General features: G+C 47.5%; 1 protein-coding gene across 3 annotated transcripts in view; it reads left to right on the top strand.

Moving 5' to 3' along the window:
* FNBP4 (formin binding protein 4) overlaps positions 1–13,246 on the top strand; it is a 235,524-nt gene that overhangs the window by 176,817 nt on the left and 45,461 nt on the right. The gene's annotated exons all lie outside the window — the stretch shown is intronic.

Genomic DNA, 13,246 nt, shown 5'->3' with positions numbered 1-13,246 from the left:
AAATAAAGGAAAAACAAAAACACAAGTAGGGCGTTGTTTTTTTCAACTTTCAACCCAAGACGACCGGAGTTTGAAGTAGGGTCGAAAAACGAGATCTTTGAGCGGAGAATGAGCATGCAGGGGACTCCCTGAGCGTGATAATGGATAAGACAGCGTTTTGCAAGAACGGTCACCACGTACACACAGGAGGATCACCACCCGGTCTGCAACCTATGCCTGCCGCTGGATCATCAGAGCGACGACTAGAACGCCTGCTCCGTCTTCACCCAGAAGACGTTGAGGGGGAGAGAGAGAGAGAGAGGCAGCGACGAGCCAACTACAACTTGCATGGCCTAGGAACACCGCCTTTGCTGCAAGACCTGGACCTCACCAGTGAGGAGGAAGATCACGTCGCTGAAGGGCCAGAGGGTGACTAGGGCAGATGTTTTGGTCATGGAGGTCGAGAAGGCTTCGAAGGAGGTATGAGTCGTCGACCCCGAAAAAACTAGTCTCGAAAATCAGACTGTAGACCACCAAAGGGAGCCTCGGCGTTAAAGCATTCGGTGACCCCAGCTGCATCCAAACAAATACACCGTAGGATCCTTGGATAAGGACTCGAACGGCAAAGGTCCTTAAAGACAAAAAGTCAAGACAGTCTGGAAAAGGACACGTTGGCGTCGAAAAAAGAGGCCCAAACAAGCGTCGATGACCGGTTTGGCGTCAACCGGTGAAAATCTCGATGCGGCCGAGATAGAGAAAGGAAAAGGCTTGAAGCAAAATTCCGAAGCTGAAATGGCTAATATTTTGCAACGTAAAAGACTGACCGCTTGAAGCAATTAAATATACCGCAGTAAGCAAAAAATACGGTAGGCGAAAAGGTCTTCTAAGAATACCGCCGACTACCCCTGAACCGATCGAAAGAAGAGGAATCATTCTTCGGAGAAGACGTCAAGGAAGGCGAACAGACCTATACCGAATCTGCGATCCCTGAGAATCCAGACTTCCAATGGCAAGATCTATACGCTGAATCACCTAAGCAGGCTGTGGATACATATCCTTCGAGGCCAAACACTCCCAGGTGACATTGGCACGTATAATCGGGTGATTAAAAAAGCTGCTGAAACTTATTGGTCTCAACTGGAGGATGAAAAACCAGTACTGTTTTTTTATTAGACACTGATGCCTACACAATCCAGAAATCAATTCCTCCCAATGCTGCCAAGTGTACTAGACATGGGGAAAGGCATTCAAAGAGCCTGCTGCGTGCAAGGCTATCGCACCAAGAGCAGAAAAGAAGTATAAGCACTCCTCTAAGGATCCTATATACATCAGGGGATCTGTACCAGCGGACTCTATTACTTCAACAGCAAGGAAAAGAGCAAATGTACCAACTACAGTGGGACCCCCTCCAGACAAACAAAGCAAGAGGATGGCCTGGTAGGAAGGAAGGTGGAAAGAAGTGCAGCAAATCAATGGTGCATAGCCAATTCAAATGCATTGTTTAACAGACATGCTGATCAGCATTGGTATTCGGTAGGAGAATTAAGAAATCTACCTGAACAATTCTAAAAAAGAGCTAGCCACCTGGTGGAAGAGGGTAAAAACATTGCAAATACATGTTTAAAATCATCTCTAGATGCTGCTGAAACATCAAGCAGACAAATGATATTTGCTATCCCAGAAAGGAGGGACGCATGGCTTAGAATTCCTGGCTTCAAGCCAGAAATGCAAATTAACATGTTCGAAAGCATACAAGCTGCAGATTGTACACTTTTGCATAGATTGCCATCTGGTGTCGCCACAAGATGTCCCGCGGCACAGGTTCCATTCCGTACATCCTCCATACAGGCCCCGATAGCCTATCTGAACCCGAACAGGAAGAACAGGTCTCAGATTCCGAAAAGACTTCTCCGATGCTGAAGATATCACCCCGGTTCAAAGGGACGCGAGTACTGAGACCCCCACCCTACCCCAGCCCATAACAAAGGCTCCGGTGTTTCTTCGGGCTCAGGTCCACACCATACAAAAACTTTGAGCGACCCGCCTTCTAGCCCAGCGCGAAGGACAACAAAAGCCTTCTGGCTCGAGCCAGCCACCCAGTCTCGAAAAGCCATCTTCGGCACCGAAGCAGCCGGGTAAGATCTCGGCACCGGATAAGATCTCGGCACCGGATAAGATCTCGGCACCGGATAAGATCTCGGCACCGGATAAGATCTCGGCACCAAAGCAGCCGGATAAGATCTCTGCACCAAAGCAGCCGGATAAGATCGCGGCACCGAAGCAGCCGGATAAGATCGCGGCACTGAAGCAGCCGGATAAGATCGCAGCACCAAAGACCTCTGAGCCGAAAATATTAAGATAACCTTCCCATGACTATGCCTCCGAAACAAAAACTCCTCCGGAACCGAAACAACCCGCACCAAAGGCCTCAGAGCCAGGGAAAGCTTCACTACCGGACACGGTCACTAAACAGCCAAAACCAGTTTCCAAGGACAAATCTTCCACAAACAAAGGAAACTGTTGATACCGAAGAACTTTTGCTCCCCGATCCAAAGCAAACCACCATCTTAATTTATCCAAAGACTGGTCATCTAGTTACCAAGCTACCTACAAAGAGGAAACCGGAACATTTACCACAAGCACCAGTTCCTCTAAAGAAAATGCACATGGCTACTAATGATAAAATAATTTCAAAAAGTATGATGAACTAAATCAAAGTTATGTAGTTATGTGTCCTCGGTATGTGATTTTTTGTTGAAATTAAGGAACATGAATCGATGACAGGACTATGTACTGTTAATAGGGTAATATGCTGTACCCTATGTAAGCAGAGAGATATCCTTTCCTCCACGCCACTGTTTCGTCTCTTTGCAACTAATTAATAGGGCCGCAACTTACCATGGAGTCAAACTACACTACGACCATGTAGAAGAGGACTGTCTTCTAGAAAGCTTTGACCAGCCACAAAAATCTACTCTCGTCTTGCCAATGCTTTAAGGGCTTCTTAGAAACGGCCCTTAAGTGTTCAAAGACCCAGTTAGAGCTAGGGTTCTTAATCCTAGAATAGAGAAGAAAAACAAGGCAGCTCCCACTGACCCCATGCACATCAGGGGTCAACTTCCTTTAGATTCCCTGGTTGTAGCCAATGCACGTAAAAGAGCAAACTCTGTGGTCAGGTGACACACCACCTCCTGATAAGGAATCTTTATTATTAGACGTATCCGCTAAACGTATGGCGACTCAAGCTGCAGACTCATGGAAAAAAGCCAACACACAAGCCCTCCTAGCAAGGTATGACAGGGCTCACTGTGACTAGCTGAAAAAGCTCATGCAACACTTACCTCAACAAAAGGACAAAGGGACAAAGCCAATGACCCTATACAGGAAGACAAACTAATTATGAATACATCCATCAAATGCGCGCTCGACGCAGCAGACACCGCGTCCCGCACAGTAAATACCAGTGTTTTGCTACGCAGACATGCCTGGCTCAGGCTTTCTGGTTTTAAACAAGAGGTACAAAATACCATCCTTAATCAAACTTTTGACCAAGAGCTCCTCTTTGGCCCCGCAGTGCACACATCTATGGAAAAGGTAAAAAAAAAATGACACCAACTGACAAGTCTATGGGAGTTCCACAGTCCGCTAACAGATGCTCCTTTCGGCGTTCCTTCTATTGAGCAGGCTCCAAAACAAATACACCAGAGCACCCTTCCTCATCCTACAAAAGTCCCAACCGGCGCTCCTTTTCCAGAGGATACAATAGAGGTTATAGGGGGATCAACAAGGGCAGAGACAGGTCCCCCCAATACCAAACAGTGACTTCCCTGCACTCCCCACCCCCTCACCACCCCACTCCTGTTGGGACGCCTCTCACAGTTTCTGCCTGTCTGGAATTCCATCACAACAGACAAGTAGGTAATACAAATTCCACATGGTCACTTTACAACACGTACTTCAGCAAGGCGACTTTCTCTCCATGCTAGATCTAAAGGATGCCTACTTCTACATTCCCATTCATCCTGCTCACAGGAAATCTCAGGTTTGTGATAGATGGTCAACACTACCAGTTCAAAGTTCTACCATTCGGGGTTACCACGGCACCCAGAGTTTTCACCAAGTGCCTCGCAGTGGTTGCAGCCCATTTGAGAAGTCAGCAGATTCATGTCTTCCCTTATCTGGACGACTGGCTCATAAAAGCAAAGTCTCACAACAGCTGTGTCCGACACACACACTCCGTACAATACAACTGCCTCACACTTTGGGATTCACAGTAAATATGGGCAAATCCCGTCTTCAGTCGTCCAGAATACAACAATATCTAGGCGCTACACTCAATACTTCCACAGCCCTAGCATATCCCAACCCAGATAGGATAACCGCTATACAAACACTAGCTACAAGATTTCAGCCAAAATACTCACTACCAGCACGAGTGTTCATGCAACTAATAGGGATGATGGCCTCTTGCATGAGGAACGAGAAAAATGGAAGACTTCGAATGTGTCCATTACAAGAGTGCCTAGCACCTCAGTGGAACCGGGCTCAAGGTCCGCTAACAGATCTGGTGTTGGTGGACGACCGCACCCTTCGCTCTCTGCAGTGGTGGAACTCATAACCTTTCCAAATGGCGGTCGTTCCTCCAGCCACTTCTACAGATTGTGCTAACGGACGCATCACTCTGGCTGGGGAGCGCATTTTCAAACCCATACCATTCAAGGTATCTGGACCCCCCCCTCCCCTCCAAACACCATTTCACACCAACTACCTGGAATTGTTGTCAATCTTCCTAGCGTTGAAATCTTTTCAACTCCACCTTCTAGGCAACGTGGTCCTCATCCGTACAGACAACATGACAGCGATGTATTACAGACAAAAGCTAGGGGGACACACTACAACTATCACACCTAGCTCATAGCATATGGAGATGGGCCATTCAGCTAAAAATATACCTCCTAGCAGAACATCTACCAGGGGCACACGATCAAATAGCGGATCTGCTCAGACGTCAAGTACAATAGATCCACGAATGGGAACTTCATCCAAAGTTCTTCTTCCATTCTTTCACATGTGAGGACATCCCAACATAGATCTGTTTGCCACACACCAAAACGCAAAATGCCCAAACTTCGCACCCAAGTATCCACACCCATTGTCCAAAGGCAATGCGCAATGGATGAACTGGTCAGGCAAATTTGCCTATGCTTTTCCGCCTCTCCCACTCATTCCGTTATTGTTGAAGAAACTCAAAACGTTCCCTCACAATCCTCCTAGTTGCTCCAACATGGGCAAGGCAACCATGGTTCGCAACTCTACTGGAACTATCAGTAGCTCCACATCAAAAACTACACCTCTCGCCCAAACTGCTTACTCAGAGCCATACGACATCAAGATCCCAATCAACTAAACCCTGCGATCTGGCTCCTGAAATCTTAGAGTTTAGCTACCTCAATCTCCCACCAGACTGTATGAACATTATCAAAGAGGCCAGACTAACCCAACATTTTTACCCAAAGTCGTATCTGCCTTCCAGCTAAACCGGTACAAAAGGGGGTGGTGATGGACGGAGCATCTGAACCAATCAAACACTCACACCCAGTCAAAAGATCTGAGTTTGATCCATCACCGTTCTTTAGCCCACTCTGCCACCCCAGTTCAGACATGGCCATATGCAAATCAGTCTAACCCTGTGCCTAATGGGAACAGTCCAGCCCGAACTGCCATCTAAACCAGTCTGTTGAACTCCCAGTATTTTTTCCTCAACCAGACTCGGGGGCAGAAAGAGCTCTACCCACCTTAGATGTTAAAAGAGCAATACTCTACTACATTGAGAGAACAAAATCCTTTAGGAAACTCAAACAACTTTTTGTGGCTTTCTCCCCACCTCATAAAGGTAATCCTATATACAAAACGGAAATTGCAAGGTGGATTGTAAAATGCATACAAATATGCTACATCAAGGCTAAACGCATGTTAACCATTCCCCCTAGAGCTCATTCCACACGCAAACTAGGGGCTTCTATGGCCAGTCAGTCAGTCAATTATCTTTATTCGATTATTAAAAATCATAAAAGAACGAGCATTAGTACATAGCAACATTTCATCAGAACACAGTTAATTCAGTCAATATTTAAAAACTCTAAAATCACAATGTATAAAAATGGGTTATGCAAAAATGTTCAGAATATTAAAATCAGTGAGATAAAAACAAAGGGTAATCAATATTCAGGAATAAGGTGCCTAGTTCTTGTGCGGTGCTTATTTATGCGTGCTCCTGCGACTAGAAAACTAGCAACATGAAAAGCTACTTTTACATTAGGAAGTAGTTGCAGGAACATCAAAGCTGGTTTTACCTGAGTAAAACCCAAATTGCACAAAAAAAAAAAAAAATTGGACGCAAATATCTTTTTCTAATCTCAGCCGCAGAACATGGTAAAGTGAGTTGTGTCCTGGATGGAAAAGTGATCACAATCACATGGTTCAGCATTATCGGGTCTATTCCATATTTTAAAATTGCCCAGAATGAAGTAAATCAAATCAAAACGAAATCTCGTTAGAAGGAAACGATGGTATGGTTTAGTTACCAGGAAAAGATATGGTTCCATTCCTGGGACAGATGTCAACATACAATGTTTCCTAACCATGGGTTTATTTAGCTCTGTGGCTTCCCTCTCCATAACATATAAATTTGTCAGGGTATTTTTTACTATTTTTAAATCCTCCTGCTTTATCAGATGTGGAGATGAGAAAAGCTCAGGTCGACCGGCTAAAATTAGCTGCCTATGAACATATTTTACCCATGGAATGTTTTGGGCTCTATCCAGGGCTAAACAATCTTTTAAGATGATATGATTTAATGTAAGCTCCTGGTTAAGCCAAATTTTCATCCATCCAATAACTGGGGCTAGTTTTAAAATGTCGGTTATATAGCCCAATCCAAGCTCTGTATGTATTGCATAGGTGGAAATCGATTGGGGGACAGAAAGCAGAGTTCTCAGAAATTTATTTTCTACTTTCTGGATTTTGTCATGATTAGTGTACCCCCAAATAACAGAACCGTATTGGGCAACAGACAAACATTTTGCTTTATAGACCTTTATAATGCATTCCATGGGGCGGGCTCCAAGTTTTTTTAGCAAAGCCAAGCAACCCGGCTGCCGCTCTTGCCACAGCGTTGCATTTGACGGAATGCTGGGGCCCCCACGTGCCCTTTTCATCAAAGGTCACCCCTAGATATGGAAATGATGGAACTCTCTTGACCTCTTTCCCAGCACAAAAAATTTTTTTCGACTTTCTTTTCCTGCCTGCAGCTCCTGCAATCATTACATGAGATTTATCTGTGTTGGTTCTCATGTCCAACAAGGACATGAAATCCCCAAAAGATGAAAGGAGTTTATTTAGTGCCACTCCGGAGCGTGCCAAGAGGACTGCATCGTCCGCGTACAGGAGGACAGGTATCTTTGTCTCACCTGCACGCGGGATGTCGGTGTGGGATGCTGCCAAGACTGCCTCAAGATCGTTTATATAAAGAGTAAAGAGGAGGGGGGCAAGGATACACCCTTGCCTAACCCCCCCTCTCTGACTTAAAGTGGCAAGTGCATCTCCCTTCCCTGGTCACTCTGACCGAGGTCATAAGGTCCCTATGTAACTCGGCCAGGTAACCGACCAAAGGGGGGTCAATACCCATGGTCAAAAGGACCCTCCACAGCTTAGCCCTGTTGACCAGGTCAAAGGCTGAGGAGAGGTCCATAAAGGCCATGTACAGAGAGCCCCCCTTGGCGATTGCGTATTTATTTATGATCAGTTCTAGGTTTAGGCACTGATCTAAGGTTCCTCTTTTGGCTCTAAAACCATATTGTGCGTTTGATAGGACACCCTTCCCTTCTAAAAGCTGAGTCAGTCTTCCTAAAAGGACTCTTACCAAGATTTTAACGCTGGAATCAATGAGAGAGATTGGCCTATAACAGGCCGGGTCTGTTCTCTGACCTTTTTTAAAGATCGGTATTATCGTGGACTTGGCCCAACTAGTGGGAAAAATGAACTCCCTTGTAACATTAAAAATGTTTCTAAGAATTTTGGCACTTAGTTCAGGGGCGCTCTTAAAGAAATCTGCGGGAACCCCATCGGGCCCCGGTGCCTTTTTATAGAGTGTGTCATTGATTGCTTTTTTCACCTCCTCTAAACTAAAAGGAGAGATGGTAGTTACTGCTTGTGTGAATTGCATCTCACAGCCTGGGGTAGTATCGGAACAGCTATAGATGTTACTGAAATGTGTGACCCACTGTTCATCAGGTATGATGCAGTCTGCTCTCTGATTCTCTAGTCCCACGAAATATGGATGGTTTATTATTGCCCAAAATCTAGCACTATCTCTCAGTATATCAGGCGACAGTAAGTCATTCCAGGCCTCCTTTTTAATCTCAGATTTCCTCGTCCTGATAGCATAACTGTATTGTTTCCTCAGTGATGCTATCTGCTCTTTATCTCTGGGTTTATTTTTTAGAGCATTTAGGAGGATTGAGTGAGCCTTGGAACAATTTGAGTCAAACCATTTGGGGCCCCTAAGCATATTAGGCTTTTTCTTTACGGTCAGGTCTAGATTGACCTGACGGCAGATAACATTGAAGGCCTCTATCATGGTAGAACCAGAGTTGTTATTATCCAAGCAAATGGCAACCTCCCCCTCAACTTTAGCCAGGGTATCCTGTAGAAAGGTGATTGGGGTTACTTGGTCCCATTTCAGTCTGCGATTCTGATCTCTCAGGACTAATTCTGTCACACATAGAGCATCAATCTCCCTTTTTCCCAAAACTCCCTGTGATACGATCTCTAAAATTACAGGGTTATGATCGCTAAAAACTGTAGTTTCTACCTTATAAATAATAACTTCAGGCAGAATACTAGAAGATAAAAAGATATAATCTACAATTGTACCTGTGTTGTTGCCCACGTATGTTGGTAACCTCGGGCCTGTGGGGCAACTATGAGATTCATAAAGATTAAAAGTTGCTAGGAGCGATTCCAAAGCCTCTCCACGTGATGAGTGTTCAAAATGCGGTGTAGAGGAATAGGGGGAAAATTCCTCATGTTCCACATGGCAATCCACATGGCATGGATGGATGTTAAAGTCGCCCATAAGGATCACCTCATACCCATGGGCACTATTCTCACTGTGGGTAGACAGGAATTCCTCTAGATTTACCAAATGCTCATTTGGGGTTTGACTGACAGGAGAATTATAAAAATTAACCAATAATCTGGGCTGAGAATTTGGTATAGTTAGTTCAACCGCTAAGACGTTTATTGAGTTAGTTTTAATCTGTCTTGGCTTTCCTTGAATATCTAGTGAGATGTATATAGCCAAGCCCCCCTTTGCCCTTCCAGCTTTACTAGGATCTGCCGGTACAGTGAAGTGGGAAAAGCCGTCCAGAGCCAGTCTGTCTGACGTTTCCCAAGTTTCTTGAAAGGCAAGAACATCGTTGGATCTAATTATCTCCAGCCAGTTCTTATCGTTGTATTTGGCTCTGAGGCCAGCGATATTCCAGCTCATGATTCTACAGACCCTAGTGCATGCAGAGTTCCGAACTAGTGAACTGGAAGCAGGCTGAGGACCCTCACCATTATTGTCTTGTCCAGGGGACAGTCAATCGTTTTGGTCCATGAAGGATAACGGGGCATAGCGATTGAACAGTTGAAGGGGTTCTGCAAAAGGATTGTGCTGTGCTAAATGGGAATGATGGACTGCTACGTTATGCCTTGGGTCCTGCCCCCATCTAAAGTTTGAATCCCAATTTCTATCCCACCCCAGCGCGGGAGTCCTTGAGTAGGTAACATTTTGCTGTTCCCCATAAAAGGACTTTAGGGTTAAGGGAACAACAGTACCCTGTCTGCGTTGGGGAGGGAATAAGTTAACAAGAATGTTGGGAAGGACGTCTTGATTTGAAAAGTTTACTGCCACGCAGTCCCCTTTAAACTTTTTCGGCCGGTTTCCCAACCAGGGGACCCTAGTTGCTGACTTAATTACACTTGCCAGATGATGCTTTCCCCCTGGTGCTAACCGCATGTTACTGGTTTACCAGTGTAAGGCCTTACTTGTGAGAGAAGTGGAGCTTTCCGCTGTTCCCCCTTCCAGAGGAGGGACATTTGCTAAAACTAAAACCACTGGTGTGGCTTCAGCTATAAATTGTAGGGGGTCCATTGAGTGAGCTTGTACTAGGGGGATGGTGACGGAAGGGGTTATATCTGTTGGAATGTTGACTAATAGAGAACCCTCTCTGTTAGCAGTCAATGTTGAGGGATGAGGTGGCGAATTCTCTTCTGGCAACTGATTACCTACGCCATCACTTGCAACCTCTCTAACTACATTTCCCCCTGTTATTGCTCAAATTTGTAACTAACATGGTTATATTTTCTACCCCACCTGCAACCTTAGTATGAAGACCACCCAACTTTTTAATCTCCGCTTGCAATTTATCAATTTTTGATATTAGGGGTTTAATAATAGCGTTAATTTTTATCTCAAGAAAATCAGCAATTCTTTCAAAAAAAGCATCCTCAGATGTATGATTTGATTTGTCCTCCACAGTATTCACTTGCTTTGACTTTGGGGTAATGGCCCTCTTCCTTCTTATCCCCGATCGTGGTCCACCCTGCTTTGGTGGGTTTTTGGTGCATAATCGTCTTGGCCTGGTGGCACGTCCTTTGGGCGACTGCTCGTCAGATGAGACACAAGTCTGTTTCTCCTGATCGGAGTCAATGTCAGTGTCGCTCTCAGCCTCTACATTGGGTACCTCAGAGGCCGGAGCTACATTAACAGATGTGCCACTTGTTCCTTGAAAAATAGGGCCACTAGTTATAACCTCGTGATCAGCTTCCTGCAGTATGGTATCGTCAATCAGAATAGATGCGGAGGGGGACAAACATCGTAAGTCTGGGGATTGGCTCAGCCCCAGAGAATTCCTCCTCTGCGTATTAATTTTTTTAACAGTTTGGACAAGGTAATTGTCAAGAGTGTTTAGGGGGGCTTCCTTAGATTTTGTAGACATGTGTTCGAGGCATATGGGCTGCAGATGTTACATTTATGAATAGATCGCCTGTCAGGTAGCAGAATCTTAAAATGAAAAAGTCTTACTTGGGGTAAGGGACACGCAAATATTTCCTGCAGCGTTTCTGGCCCTGTCCCTGCCTCCTCCTGCCGATGAGGGCCGTAGAGGGCCCGCCCTTTGCCCGGGCTTAGCCCCGGGCGTCCCTCGCAGCGGGTTTCTGTGGCGCTTATGTGCACCTCCTGGCGCCCTCGCGGTGTCGGAAAGCGCGCCGCCGCGTAGGCTGCCGGGATTTGTGGTCCCGGAGCGGCGGCGCGTGTAGTCAGCTGTAAATTGACTCCTGGCGGTGGCGGCGTGCTTCAAGGTACCTGGCTGCCTGTAAATGACTCCTGGCAGTGGCGGCGTCTAGCAGGTAAGTGCAGTTTCTTTTTTTATTCGTCTCCCCCGCTCTGCCGGTTTCTGTGGCGCTTATGTGCGCCTCCTGGCGCCCTCGCGGTGTCGGAAAGTGCGCCGCCGCGTAGGCTGCCGGGATTTGTGGTCCCGGAGCGGCGGCGCGTGTAGTCAGCTGTAAATTGACTCCTGGCGGTGGCGGAGTGCTTCAAGGTACCTGGCTGCCTGTAAATGGCTCCTGGTAGTGGCGGTGTCTAGCAGGTAAGTGCAGGTTCGAGGCATGTGGGCTGCTAAATTCATATCTTAGCATTAGATCGCCGCCTAGTGTTGGGCTCGGATGATTGCACATTGTTGTCCTGGAAGAGTCTTCGAAGTATCCTGAGATAGGTGGCTCCTCCCCTGGACTACAGTGCGCATGGGCATCGGCTCCATCCCCAGATTGTTTTTTTCCGCCATTGGGTTCGGATGTGGTTTCGACGTCTTACTGTCGGAACCAAGTAAAACTATCTTTTACCGGCCAAAAGGCCTCGATTTTCTTGCGTCGGTATTGTCTGCGCTCGGTCTCGAGTCTTCCGTCTCTTGAAGCCGGAATAAGCGGAGTTTTCTTCGCTTTCTAAACTTTGAGGCCTTCTCATCGCGACACGACAGCAAGCCTTTACGGACATGGAGCGGAGCCCGTTCAAGTACTGCCCGCTCTGTGGGTCTAAGTACCCACACATCGATCTACACCCTGTGTGTAACAAGTGCCTTTCACCGGACCACGACGACGGCAAGTGCAAGGCCTGTGCACAGTTCCGCTCCAAGAAAACTCTCAAGCTTCGGCGCGCGGTGCGCTTGGAAGCTAGGCAAGCGGCCCCGGATCCGGAGAACATCTTCGGCGACCCGGAAGAAGAGGTCCAGGGTCACCTTCTACAAATCTCCCCCTCACAGTCGGAGGTCGAGGCGGATCCGGGTGACGACGACGGAGTCGCGGGTCCGGTCCTCGAGTACGTCGAAGAGGTAGGAGACGACGATGAAATTTATGGGGCCGCGGCGGACAGCTCTGCGGACGAGCTCTGCCCCGACAGTTTCGAGGACGACCGGGACACGGGATCGCCTGTCGGCCTTACCCTGGACCCGTTGCCGCAAGCCACAGCCCCGCCTTCAGGCCCGGCTTCGGACTCACTTGCTGGGCACGATGTTTCGAAACCGAAACTGAAACCGTCGGGGTCGTCAACACCTAAAATGGCCGACCCGAAATCGAAACTGAAACCAAAGGACTCGAGTGTTCCTAAGATGGCTGACGTGCCTGTGAAGAAGTCGGTGCCCGTCACCCCGTCGGCTCCGTCGACCTCCGGTCCGCAGAAGCCGAGGAAGTCGGTCGATTCCGACGCTCCGAAATCGAAGCCGACGCCCGATGAAGGGGCCCCCAAGAAAGATAGTCGGCTCGGATCAACGGCTCCGGCGCCGTCCAAGCCCGCCAAGGTCGGCTCCAAAGAGGCTACGCCCAAGAAGTCGGCGCCCCGGCCTCAAGATTCGGAGGACCCGAAGAAGGTTTCCGCGCCCAAACCGCACAAGGCCCGCGAGGGCGTCGGATCCGAGGGACCGCTCAAAGCATCCTTGTCGGCGACAACACCAACTGGCAGTGTACCGTCCCCTATTGCGGAGTCACTGCAGAGAATCAGGGAGAAGGCCCTTGCTCCATCGGCTCCGATGCCATCACCGCAGCCGCAAAAGGACGCTCCGGCTAAGCCTTCGGGGAAACTCCTTTTTCTCTTGCCACCTAAGGAGGCGCCGAAAGCGTTTTCGACGAAATCGGCTCCGAAGCAGGTTTCCTCACTGCCAGACCCTCTTCC

This window comes from Lissotriton helveticus, chromosome 3_2, assembly GCF_964261635.1.
Source record: "Lissotriton helveticus chromosome 3_2, aLisHel1.1, whole genome shotgun sequence".
Lineage (NCBI taxonomy): Eukaryota > Metazoa > Chordata > Amphibia > Caudata > Salamandridae > Lissotriton > Lissotriton helveticus.
Note: the sequence above shows the minus strand (reverse complement) of the source record. Positions and strands in the feature narration are given on the sequence as shown.